At 38.3% G+C, this 14,289-nt stretch overlaps 1 protein-coding gene across 2 annotated transcripts in view; it reads right to left on the reverse strand.

The window, feature by feature from the left end:
• ZNF770 (zinc finger protein 770) overlaps nt 1–14,289 on the reverse strand; it is a 342,882-nt gene that overhangs the window by 199,699 nt on the left and 128,894 nt on the right. The window lies entirely within an intron of this gene.

Genomic DNA, 14,289 nt, shown 5'->3' on the forward strand with positions numbered 1-14,289 from the left:
ACAAATGCTGAGCTCAGAAGTTATTTTAACTGCAAACATAGCTTAAACTTTTAATTAGCTTAGACATGTTTAGTTAAGTCATTGTGATTATTAATTTGAAGACCTAAGTCTACCTAGCCAGCTAATCTTAGTCTAAAATTTTGAACAACCTAAATTGCAACTTTACTTCCAGAAGTGTGTAGAGTGTACAAGATTTAGAAAGTTCTGAATTGTTCAAAAACTCCCAGAGTTCAGTAAAATTCTGTAAGTCTATAAAGTCTAGCTATTATATAACTCATTTCAAATAACTGTGGGTCTTATAGTAACAAAAATAGTCCAATTACTGTCAAAGCATCATTAGAAGGACTTCCATACTGGATTCTGAGCATACACATCAAAATTGATGCCAATGTAAAACATTATTTTACTTTTGAAACCAATAATTAAGGATAATTTTTCCAGCCCCAAATCATTAATCACAGAAATACAACATCTCACTTAGGCTCCTATTAGCATTTTATAGAGTTAAAAAAGATGATAACATTTAATTCCTGGATTTCAGCACTGAAATAAACAGTCACACAAATACACAACAAAACACACACACAAAGATGATAATAATGCTCCAGTAACAAGCGAGAATGCAAAAGAAGCCCTCCCTATGCTTTGTTCAAAGTTCTTTTTAAAAAATGAGGAAATGCTTGAATTTTGCATGTTAAGGATCACAACAAAAAGAATACTGAAAAACAGAATTATAGGACTCTTTCCCCACAGGGGACCCCACTGTAAGCCTGCTACCCTGGACAAGGCACTGGCCAGTCTGCTCTGGTAAGGGAAGCCGGGCATGATGGATGTTGAATATCTTATCACTCTCTGCAGTGAGAAAGAGGAGTTTAGGGGAAGTAAACATTTTGCAAAAGGCAATAGAAGGAAAGGTTCTGATCAAGGAAGAATGTATTTTCTACTTTTTAGAAGGACTACGGTGGAGAAAGCCATGGCACCCCACTCCAGTACTCCTGCCTGGAAAATCCCATGGACGGAGGAGCCTGGTAGGCTGCAGTCTATGGAGTCGCTAAGAGTCAGACACAACTTCACTTTCACTTTCATGCATTGGGGAAGGAAATGGCAACACACTCCAGTGTTCTTGCCTGGAGAATCCCAGGGACAGGGGAGCCTGGTGGGCTGCCGTCTATGGGGTCGCACAGAGTTGGACACGACTGAAGAGACTTAGCAGCAGCAGGACTATGGAGTTAAAAGAATTAGGAGTGTGAATGAACATGAATTCCCTTTGAGGACTTCTATTTCAGTATATGTCTGGACTAGGAAATTTTATTTATAAAGATCAACAATAAAACTAAATGTATCTTTAAACTATGCTTTCAAATATAGGGGCAAACAGAGGCCTATGTATTAAAGAATGTGCTACAGAGTCAATCCCCAGTTATATCCTTTTTAAAGCCACTAGGAATCTCAGAAGGATAGCGACAAACACAACAGCAACAGTTTGCACTGGTGCAATACTTAACAATGAACAAGAACGCTTTTACATACGTTGCCTCAGTTGATCACTGTCGGCACCCTGTGTGTGGACAAGCTTAGCTGGCATTTCCATTTTATGGAAAAGGACATTGAGGCATTGAAGAAATTCCCAGTTGCTTTCGAAAAGATACTTGTCACTCTTGATTAAAAAATGTTTGACCAAATAAAAAAAGAACCACATTCATGCAGATGGAAAAATCTGTCAACAGTAGTATACTAAAAGTTATATTTTACATTATAGGGTACTTCTTTTGTTTCATAATAGGGCTTTATGTCTGTTGTTTTTGTTTTTATAACGCTTAGGGAGTTTAACAGGCTGGACCATTTATAGCAGAGAGTAATCTCTAACAGTCTTCTTCAAAATTCAAAACACCCTGCACTACCAACAAGGTTTCCACAAAGGAGTGCAGTCATCTTTTCTGGTCTGCTCTTTCCCTGATAACTTTCTGAACTGCAACAACTGCCGACATGGTGACAGAACCATGGGTAAGGGAAGGTGGTTGGGACTGGCAAGCATAACAGTCCTCTGGGTTGATCTTGCATGCATGCTCAGTTGCTCAGTCGTGTCTGAATCTTTGAGACCCCATGGACTCTAGCTGGCCAGGCTCCTCTGTCGATAGGGTTTTCCAGGCAAGAATTCTGGAGTGGGCTGCCATTTCCTCCTCCAGGGGATCTTCCCAACCTAGGGATCAAACCCATGTCTCCTGCATTGGCAGGCGTGCCCTTTACCACTGAGCCCCCTGGGAAGCCCTTCTGGATTGATCACAAGGTACTAACTTTCCCTGTTTTTAGATAACACGCTAAGTTCATCACCAGATGAGCGGATGAGTGGAATTTGACTCTTTGAATCTAGTGCTGGAGATTACCCAGAGGAGTAAAGCCTCTATTATGTTTGCTGACTGATGATGGAATATTTAAAATTCCTCTGAGATAGAAAGGACCTAACAAGGTTTAGTTCAAAACACTTCTTACTGACTTTTTCACTCAATGGACAGTGTTTATTTAATACCTGCAAGGAACTAAAGTTTTGATATTGATAATTCTTAGTTTTCTTTATAATTAAGAATCTTCTTATGACATTCTTTGGACTTACAGTGTTTGACGTCGGAGCATAGGAACTGGCCTTTATTTTCTCCTGGGCTAAATGACACTGTCTTATAAAGGAGACGAGAACATCTCAATCTCGGACTTTATAAAGATGAGTGCCTGACCGGCGCTGTATGAACTTTCAGTATACGGTGTCCTGGAATAAGCGTGTAGTACTATTTCAAGTCCTCTCTCCTGATAATTTAATGCTGCCTCTAAATTTAATGCCTATTGCCTTTTCACCAGAAAGCAGTTTTTACTGATGATAATGATGATGGTCATTAGGGCCTTGGAGACTTTTAAAAGGATCTAAGGATGAATGAATAAATAAAAACCGTGATGACTCATTCTTCACCCTGCGCCATTAGTATAACGCATAGCTCAGCACAGTTCCTCTCCCCGCAGAACTGTACTCTTTAAATATATGTTAAATTTCTTGTTCAAACAAAATGAGTATAATTTATTCAAAAAATATCATGATGTTGTGGATTGTCCAATCAAGTAGGCATGCTGCAGAAAGGAAATACATTGAACCAGGTGATTTTTTTTTTTTCCTCTAAAACGAATCCTTATAGAACAAGCCATCATATTCTGTTTGGCTCTATGTTTGATCTTTCCTTCCTGATGAGAGGAGCTTGTTCTTTGCTGTGTTTTCATTGCTTTCTTTGTCTTATGTTTTAAATATATTAAAGAATGTCAAGTTGAATTTCCTTTTAATATTGCTTCAGGTTACATAGGGGAAAATAGGATACCGGGACTTTAGAGTACCATCTTTTACGTTATTAAATTAATCCGGATTAATGTTTCATATCATATTCATAAAATGTGCATGTATAGACCCTGCCCTTAAATGCTAACACACAGGTACAAAGAGATATGCCCAGAAGTATTTTTATGAAGGCATATGCAGTAAGTATTTCTCCAAAACTAGAGTTGTCCCAAGGTGGCTCCTGATGGCCATTATGGTGCATTTTATTTCACAAAGGATTAAACTATGGAAATCTCAAGGCTGCAAAAAAGATTTAGTTATGCTCATTAGGCACTGAATTTATTAGTATAGTCTCTGTTTTTCCCTTTATGAGCCAATTTCAAACCTATTGTAGGCTTTCTAATGACATGTGGAAGCAGCTACTTCTTTAATTTCCATACACCTATTTCCCCTTCTTGTAGCAGACCCTGGAGTAGTGAAAAGGAAATGGACTCAGAATGCAGATAACGAGGATTCTATACCTTACCATGCCCTAAGGAACCAAATGACCACGCTTGTCATGGTGATCAGAACCACCTGTGACTTGCTCTCTTCCCCATATTATAGAGAAATATTAATACCACAGGATTGTTGTGATGTAATTGTTTTTACTCTGTTTAGTCTGCAAAAAAAACAATCAACAACAAACTGAAGAAAAGATGTTAGTTAGATATTAGAAACTTTCTTGATTTAGACAGATTCTATACATTAAAATCTGTGCTTAAACAAAAGATAAATGAGCAGGGAATTATTCACCTTACTTAACCCTGTGTACGAGACAGCAAAAGAGACACTGATGTATAGAACAGTCTTATGGACTCTGTGGGAGAGGGAGAGGGTGGGAAGATTTGGGAGAATGGCATTGAAACATGTAAAATATCATGTATGAAATGAGTTGCCAGTCCAGGTTCGATGCACGATACTGGATGCTTGGGGCTAGTGCACTGGGAGGACCCAGAGGGAGGGTATGGGGAGGGAGGAGGGAGGAGGGTTCAGGGTGGGGAACACATGTATACCTGTGGCGGATTCATTTTGATATTTGGCATAACTAATACAATTTTGTAAAGTTTAAAAATAAAATAAAATTAAAAAAAAAAAAAGAAATATCTAGATGGGGAACACATGTATACCTGTGGCGGATTCATTTTGATATGTGGCAAAACTAATACAATTATGTAAAGTTTAAAAATAAAATAAAATTAAAAAAAAAAGAAATATCTGATACAAGAAATAATGCATTTTAAAAGCTAACTTCCATAAAATGTTCAAAACACAATTCAATTTGCAAATAATGAATTCAAATTCACCTACCCCAAGGCCTGAGGTCCAACTGCATTTGAAAACCCACTGAGGTGCTTTGCACACAATTTAAGCTAATACAATAAAGGAATAGTATATCAAATTTGGATTGACCACTCTGAATCAAATTCAGTCAGTCTTATTTATATGAGGCTGGTCCAAAGAAAACCAAAACTTCCATGGGTCTGGAAGAGGGAGCACTTCCACAGGCTTAGGAAGAGTGAGAACTTCCCATTGCAATCCAAATTGGAAGTTAACCAGTTGGTCAGATACTAGTTCTGACTCTTGACCATGACTCAATGAGAATAAAGTGCCCTTTGGTTCAGACCTCCTGTTTGAGGTAGCCAGCCACATGGTGAAATATGCCAAGTGCACACTGGTAGTTTCTGTCTCTTAGATGGCTAAATCAAAGCCATATTAGTAAAATACCTTTGGAACACAAATAGTGGGGCTCCCTTTTGAGTCAGACTTGGTTTTGGGAATGAGACCTTGGCTTGCAGTTTGTAATGTATACAGAGTCATATTCACATTCAGTTCAGTTCAGTTCAGTCGCTCAGTTGTATCCGACTCTTTGTGACCCCATGAATCACAGCACGCCAGGCCTCCCTGTCTATCACCAATTCCTGGAGTTCACTCAAACTCATGTCCATCGAGTCAGTGATGCCATCCAGCCATCTCATTCTCTGTCGTGCCCTTCTCCTCCTGCCCCAGTCCCTCCTAGCATCAGGGTCTTTTCCAATGAATCAACTCTTCCCATGAGGTGGCCAAAGTATTGGAGTTTCAGCTTTAGCATCAGTCCTCCCAATGAACACCCAGGACTGATCTCCTTTAGAATGGACTGGTTGGATCTCTTTGCAGTCCAAGGGACTCTCAAGAGTCTTCTCCAACACCACTGTTCAAAAGCATCAATTCTTGGCACTCAGCTTTCTTCACAGTTCAACTCTCACATCCATACATGACCACTGGAAAAACCATAGCCTTGACTAGGACCTTTGTTGGCAAAGTAATGTCTCTGCTTTTCAATATGGTATCTAGGTTGGTCATAACTTTCCTTCCAAGGAGTAAGAGTCTTTTAATTTAATGGCTGCAGTCACCATCTGCAGTGCTTTTGGAGCCCAAAAAAATAAAGTCTGACACTGTTTCCACTGTTTCCCCATCTATTTCCCATGAAGTGATGGGACCAGATGCCATCATCTTCATTTTCTGAATGTTGAGCTTTAAGCCAACTTTTTCACTCTCCTCTTTCACTTTCATCAAGAGGCTTTTTCATTCCTCTTCACTTTCTGCCATAAGGGTGGTGTCATCTGCATATCTGAGGTTATTGATATTTCTCCCAGCAATCTTGATTCCAGCTTGTGCTTCTTCCAGCCCAGCATTTCTCATGATGTACTCTGCATATAAGTTAAATAAGAAGGGTGACAATATACAGCCTTGATGTACTCCTTTTCCTACTTGGAACCAGTCTGTTGTTCCATGTCCAGTTCTAACTGTTGCTTTCTGACCTGCATATAGGTTTCTCAAGAGGCAGGTCATGTGGTCTGGTATTCCCATCTCTTTCAGAATTTTCCACAGTTTATTGTGATCCACACAGTCAAAGGCTTTGGCATAGTCAATAAAGCAGAAATAGATGTTTTTCTGGAACTCTCTTGCTTTTTCAATGATCCAGCAGCTATTGGAAATTGGATCTCTGGTTCCTATGCCTTTTCTAAAACCAGCTTGAACATCAGGAAGTTCATGGTTCACGTATTGCTGAAGCCTGGCTTGGAGAATTTTGAGCATTACATTACTAGTGTGTGAGATGAGTGCAATTGTGCAGTAGTTTGAGCATTCTTTGGCATTGCCTTTCTTTGGGATTGGAATGAAAACTGACCATTTCCAGTCCTGTGGCGATTGATGAGTTTTCCAAATTTGCTGGCATATTGTGTGCAGCACTTTCACAGCATCATCTTTCAGGATTTGAAATAGCTCAACTGGAATTCCATCACCTCCACTAGCTTTGTTTGTAATGATGCTTTCTAAGGCCCATTTGACTTCACATTCCAGGATGTCTGGCTGTAGATGAGTGATCACACCATCGTGATTATCTGGTTCGTGAAGCTCTTTTTTGTACAGTTCTTCTGTGTATTCTTGCCACCTCTTCTTAATATCTTCTGCTTCTGTTTGGGTTAGTCTAAATCCCATGCATGCATGTTTGCTAAGTTGCTTCAGTTGTGTCCGATTCTGTGTAACCCAATGGACTGTAGCCCATCATACTCCTTTGTCCGTGGGATTATCCAGGCAAAAATATTGGAGTGGATTGCCATGCCCTCCTCCAAGGGATCTTCCCAACTCAGGGATCAAACCTGTGTCTCTTTCATCTCCTGCATTGGCAGGCAGGTTCTTTATGTTGAGTGCCACCTGGGAAGCCTTTAAATCCAATAGGTCATCCCTAAAGTATAGTATTTATGGTATTGTGTACACAAACCTATTCACTAATATGTACGGATAAATGTTTAAAGTGTACAGTATGGTTTGGAATATAACAAAGAGGGTTATATAGAAGAAAAATATCTTTAAAGACTACAATCATTTATAGGACTGTGAGAGGTTAACACAAAAGGCATAAGAGAGCTGAGATCAATAGAGGAAAGAGTGGATTCACGTTTCCAATCTTACATTCAACCTCACTAACTAGACTGGCAGTCCAGTAGTCTCCCATGCTACTTATGTTACTCATGTTATTCATCTCTCTTTCTCTCTCAAATTCTCTTTCTGACAAGCATACATGATGTGATTCCAGCATCTGTACTTTCCTTTCATCTTTCTAATAGTTCTGTTACCTACTTGCAGTAAATGGGCATTGATGCTGTCTTTTTTTGGCATTAATGCTGTCTTATTCTAAAATACAGTGGTGTAGGTTGGTTGTCTTCAGAGAGTCTTCTCCTTGCTTGTACAAACATAGTCATCAGATCTTCTAGAGTTCTGTTTAAATCAGGTGAGGAAATTGGGGGCAGCATCTACCTTAAGGCAATGAAGAAAGATGAACTAGAAACAGAATTGGAAATCATAGCTTTACATTCAATTTGAAGACCACCAGATATTTTCTTCAAAGCAAAATGCTTCCCTCTAGATGGCTCATCTGCCACCACAATGACATGCCATTCAACAGCAGCATCTTGGAAAGATAGGGAACTACTGCTACCACCAGGGTGCTACCTGCGTCCCTGGCATTGCCATGACACTCGTGTTCTTCCTAGAAATTAAAAAAAATAAAAGCAGGAGGTTGACATCAGAATAGGTCTGCTATAATTTGGAAACCATATTAGGTTCACATATACACACTTGAGCAAGAATTTAGTAAATTAAATAGTTATGTAATAAGTGGAAACAGGTTGAAATACAGGTGACATATAAAATATTTTTGTTTACTAGCTCTTAATTAATTAATTAATAATTTTTGCCCATGATTACAATACCAACTAGGAGCCCTATTATATATGTTTGCATTTTGAGTCTTCATTTTAATGTCTTTGGTGGAATCAAGAGAGAGAAAAGATTAAAAATCATATTATATTCAAACACATATATGGGCCTATACACATTCAGCTCAACTTATAATGTTAGTCCCTGCATGTCATACAACTATAAATGCAAAACTATTGAAGTATATTTACCTGTACAGATAACACTCGACATTAACTCCTTAAGGGAAAAGTACATGATTTGTGGTGCCTTTGTTTATGGTGTCATGCTTTTCATTTATTAGTCACCATTCAGGATAGTTACAATTAAGTCTTAGAAACAGTTTACTCTCCGCCTTCCTTTGTGTTTGAAAAAGACATTTTTGAGGAAAAAGAATATTTTTATATTGAAAAATACAAATTGTGTTGTTGTGAGAAAAGTTGGCTCATAACTACTCCGATAGGTCCTTAGGTTTGTTTTGTTCATTTGCGAGGGATTTGTGCAAGTCTAGATTGGGAGTGTAGGAAAAATAAAATCGGTACAGAAACCAAGATTACAACAACTTGATACTTTAAACATCTCAGCACGTCCAAAAATAAATGTGCCATCCTCTCTACCAAATACATTTGCCTCATCTTGGGAAATGGCATTTATCCATTCTGTGGCCCGAAGTTGGAGAGCAGAGTCTTGTCCTTGTCTTTTCTGTCTTCTGTAGCTTCTCCCTACTTCATTCGAAGCAGTCACAGTCTTGTCATTTTTAACTCCTTAAATCACTGAAAATATGCCTATTTATTTCTGTGCCCTTACTTTGATTTTAATTTAGACCACTGTCATTTACATGTTGCTTAGATTTCTGAGACCTAACTGGTCTCACCAATTCCAATCTTCTTCAATCCATCTGTTATACTTCAGCCAGAGTAATCTTTTTCTAAGATACATCGGTTTTTTAAAAGCCCTTTTATGCTTAATATCATTCAGTGGCTTTTGACCTAACGTCAAACTCCTTAGCATGGCTTCTGAGGCCTTTCAGGTCTGGCCCCTGGGTGCTTCAAACAACTGTCTGCCCTACCCCGACTCGTAGCTCAAGCCACGTAGAATTAACAGCAGGTGGTCTTCTTTCTGCTAACTTCAGTTTTGGAATTCTCTGCTCTTCTGATACATAAGGCTCTGTTCCAACTTTCTCTAGTTTAATCATGTCAGTATTCCTGAATGTTAGACCTATGTTTCTCTGGGAAAAGTCTTTCCTGACCTACTCACAGCCTCTTAAACACACTGTGCAAGCCCCAGTCATGTCTATTCAGCATTCAACAAATGTCAGTCAGATGTCTGCTGTGTACCAGGTACTGGTTTAGGTGGTTAGGATATGTTGCTGAACAGAAGCGGATAAAAACCTTTGCCTCCATGGAGCTTGAGGTTATTGTATTATCATGCTTGTCACAATGTCCAATTAGTAAACATCTGTTTAAAGAAACAAATAGACTGAGGAAACACAAAGCAAAGAAATGCCAATATATTTATCTTAGGTTATTATAATTATTTTGAAGCAGGAAAAACTTTTTTAGAAATAAAAGAATGCCAAAAAAAAAAAAAAAAAAAGAAATAAAAGAATGCAAACCTTTGATATTTTGGGGAAAATCTGCTAAATAGGCATATGAACATGTCTTCAAAATTCTATTGTAATCCTTTCTCCTCCTAAATTTGGTTTCGATCATTGAATCCTTCTATAACCTCTTAATTTCTAGGCCAATCTGCTCATTTTCTGACCAATAGAGTCTGTAATGGAAAAATCAGTATTAAAGACAAAAATGCTAGATGGTTTTCTGAAACAGAAAAGATAAGGTGTTTGAACAATAGTATTAAATATATACTTTCCATAGGCTTGAGATTACTTGGAGAAAAGACATTTCCTCGCCTACCTAAAAGAGCCACACTATTCTTAAACTGTCAGAATTAGAAATAAAAATTTAGAAAACAAGGAAAGGGTTTTTGGTGTACTGAAGTCTCATTGATTTTTTTTTTCTAGGTGAAAAGGAAAACCACAGCAATATTTTTCTTTTGATAAGAATATATTGGATATACTTCAAAAACTCAACAGCCTATTGCTTTTGAGATGATCTTAGGGGATTCTAGTGGCTCAGTGGATAGGAGTCTGTCTGCCAATTCAGGAAACATGGGTTCGATCCCTGATCTGGGAAGATCCCACATGCTGTGGAGCAACTAAGCCTGTGGACCACAGCTACTGAGCCCCTACGCTCTATAGCTTGGGAGCTGCAAATACTGAGCCCATTTCCCCTGGAACCTGTGCTTCTGCAGCAAGAAAAGCCACTGCATTGAGAATCCTGTGTACCACAACTAAAGAGGAGACCCTGCTTGCCACAACTAGAGAAAAGCCCTGCAGTAATGAAGATCCAGCACAGCCAAAAATAAATAAGTAAATAAAGATTTAAAAAAGACTTTTTTAAAAAGATGATTTTAGGCAGAATAAAAATTTAAGGTGACATATAGTTGAGGCGCTAACACTCAGTATTTAGGTCCCATAATTCCTTTGAAAAACAACTAAGATTAATATGTGATTTTAAAAATGGTCACTGCTTTCTAAACATATGCATCTTTATTTAAACAGGTTTATATTTTCTGTCTCCAAAGTGCGTTATACTTAAAATACTGAGCTATTCTCTTTCAAAGCACTGTTGGTTGTTCCGTTTTTGTAGAGATCACAAGCCCACTTGATATTAGTGACTTCTACTTTCCTTTGCTTTGTGAGTGTGGGTAATAGCCTTTTTGTATACCAATTTGCTTACACTGCAGTCTATGCTGGTAATATTGTACATTGCCTGACCTCTGAATGGAAAAATAATAACAAGTTAAAACAGTCATTTTACCTGAAGTCGATAAGGCCATAACACTCACCCTGCTTTCAATTCACATGCTCAATTTTCATCCACTCACTCTCGACTTTGAGAGGAAGGAATAATGACAGGTTACAGGCACTTTATTTCAAAATTCACTCACAAAGTTATTGACAAGCATTTTTCACAGAAACAGCTCTTCTCTCTGACCCTCGTGAGCTGTTTACATGAAAAATGCTCTTCCTTGTAGATTAATGAGAGTGGAACCTAATTCCATACCAAACACGTAGCAATTGCTTTAGCATCGCTGTTTTTGATATGGGAACAAAAATAGGGATAATTTGCCTCAAATTGCAGTCACTTCAGTCATAATAAAATCTCAGAGAGTACTGTTTGCTTTCAACTTTCATTAGGTAAGCTGGGGCTGTTATTAAGGTACCAACACATAAATGTTATATTAGCACTTAACAGAAGCATAGCATTCTCCTCTAGGAGATAAATTCTACCCTTGTCAATATAATTCCTCACTGAGTGCAGTAAAAGAGTTTGAAAAGATGAAATAGTGAAGCTTTGCACTAGAGGAAAAGAAATACCTTGTTCACTCAAGCTTAAAGGCCATTTTGCTGGCCCAAGGTGCTAGGGTACTGTTTAGAAAATAAGTCTCAGAGAAACTCTCCTAGGTCAAGCCAAACATTGAGACAAACTTTCAGACATGCTCTCTTTGTCCAAGGTTGTTAAATCAGTTACTTTAAATTTCTGAATGCCTTCAAATGGCATTTCAACTCTGTGAAGAAATATAAGAATTTAAGACCAAGATGGATTTCATTTCCAGAGAGCAAATGATAATCATTTTGTGTAAGCCACTGTACACACAAAACCCACATATTTCTTTTCCTTTTGAGTGTAGTAAGTTCTTTCAAAATGTAAGGTATTGTGTATGTCATAGTGGTGGAGCTGTAAAAATTAAATCTGCCTTTATCCTTACTGTTCAGTTCAGTTCAGTTGAATTCAGTCACTCAGTCGTGTCCGACTCTGCAACTCCATGGACTGCAACATGCCAGGCCTCCCTGTCCATCACCAACTCCCAGACTTTACCCAAAGTCATGTCCATTGAGTTGGTGATGCCATCCAGCCATCTCATCCTCTGTCATCCCCTTCTCCTCCTGCCCTCAATCTTTTCCAGCATCAGGGTCTTTTCAAATGAGTCAGCTCTTTGCATCAGGTGGCCAAAGTATTGGAGTTTCAGCTTCAACATCAGTCCTTTCAATGAATACCCAGGACTGATCTCCTTTAAGATGGACTGGTTGGATCTCCTTGCAGTCCAAGGGACTCTCAAGAGTCTTCTCCAACACCACAGTTCAAAAGGATCAATTCTTTGGTGCTCAGCTTTCCTCATAGTCCAACTCTCACATCCATACATGACCACTGGAAAAACCATAGCCTTGACTAGACGGACCTTTATTGGCAAAGTAATGTCTCTGCTCTTTAACATTCTGTCTAGGTTGATCATAACTTTCCTTCAAGGAGCAAGCATCTTTTAATTTCATGGCTGTAGTCACCATCTGCAGTGATTTTGGAGCCCAAAAAAATAAAGTCTGTTACTGTTTCCATTGTTTCCCCATCTATTTGCCATGAAGTGATGGGACCAGATGCCATGATCTTCATTTTCTGAATGTTGAGTCTTAAGCCAGCTTTTTCACTCTCTTCTTTCACTTTAATTAAGAGGCTCTTTAGTTCTTCTTTGCTTTCTGCCGTAAGGGTGGTATCATTTGTGTATCTGAGGTTATTGATATTTCTTCCGGCAGTCTTGATTTCAGCTTGTGCTTCATCCAGCCTGGCATTTCGCATGATGTACTCTGCATATAAGTTGAATAAGCAGGGTGACAATATACAGCCTTGATGTACTCCTTTTCCTATTTGGAACCAGTCTGTTGTTCAGTGTCCAGTTCTAACTGTTGCTTCCTGACCAGCATACAGATTTCTCAAGAGGCAGGTCAGGTGGTCTGGTATTCCCATCTCTTTCAGAATTTTCCACAGTTTATTGTGATCCACACAGTCAAGTGATTTTTAAAATCCTCTTAAAATAACTGTCTCCAATTCAGGCCTAAAAGTGCTGTCACATTTAGAAAAATAAGGACCATTTAGTCACCTAAAATGAGAAACAAAGGAAGGACAAGGGCATCTAAAAGCTTGGCTGTTGGTAGGCCCACCTTTGCTGCTGCTAAGTCACTTCAGTTGTGTCTGACTCTGTGGGACCCCATAGATGGCAGCCCACTAGGCTCCTCCATCCATGGGATTTTCCAGGCAAGAGTACTGGAATGGGGTGCCATTGCCTTCTCCAAGGCCCACCTTTGCTATTCATCGATTATGCATTGTAAAGTCTTTAAAGAATTCTATTGTCATTTAGATTGTTTAGCAGCCTTATTTGTACAAAAAGTCTCTTTTAACTACCAAATTCAGACCATAAATGTGAATACTGTCCCTTTGCATTTGTAAGAGATAATTACAGACAGCACATAACACATGATTCTGCCTAAACATGTTGGTGATAAGAACTGACTTAAAATTCTATTCATAGAGTTGAATGCAATTGTACAATATTTGCCAGTTTACATTACCCTTCTACCAATCTGGGAAATCACTGTTATTCAGCCTTTCCCAGAGGTTAATGCATTTCTGTCCACCCCGTCTCATGTCCCTTGCATTCTGGTACTCTTGAAAATGGCTGTAAATGTTTACCGTGCCCAGACACAAGGAGAAAACAAATGTGAAGTACATTTCGGCTGACTCTTCAAAGTCCATGAGTTTAATCAATGTCCATTCATTTGTAACCAAGTTTTAAAATGCTAGTTTTTATATATAATATATACATATGAACAAAACAATGATTTCCTCTTCAAGATCAAATGAAAATAATTTTTAATGCATAAATAAAAAGTAATACATTTTTAAAAATTATAATCCGGAGGCTAAAGCAAAAGCTATTTTATATGCCCATAGCTTTAGATGCTGGCAAACATTGTATATGAAAGTTTATTTGACTTTAAGAATAGAGTGGTGTATAAATAAATAAATAAATATATATATATATATATATATATATATACATACATAATTTTTTTTTAAATTTAGGATTAGAGCCAGCAGCTTCTCAACCATTTCACTGAGTGGAAATTCAAATACACTTTTCAGAGACAGTAGCAGGAGCCACCATCTAATTAAAGCAAATACTCAACTATAAGCTCTTTAATAACAGGGAATACATTTTACATATTTTTGAATCCTCAGTAGGTAGCATGGTGCCTGGTATTTAATGTCTTCAATGAGTGTTTCATGCTAACACTTCTG

Source organism: Bubalus kerabau, chromosome 10 (genome assembly GCF_029407905.1).
Source record: "Bubalus kerabau isolate K-KA32 ecotype Philippines breed swamp buffalo chromosome 10, PCC_UOA_SB_1v2, whole genome shotgun sequence".
In the NCBI taxonomy this organism is placed as follows: domain Eukaryota; kingdom Metazoa; phylum Chordata; class Mammalia; order Artiodactyla; family Bovidae; genus Bubalus; species Bubalus kerabau.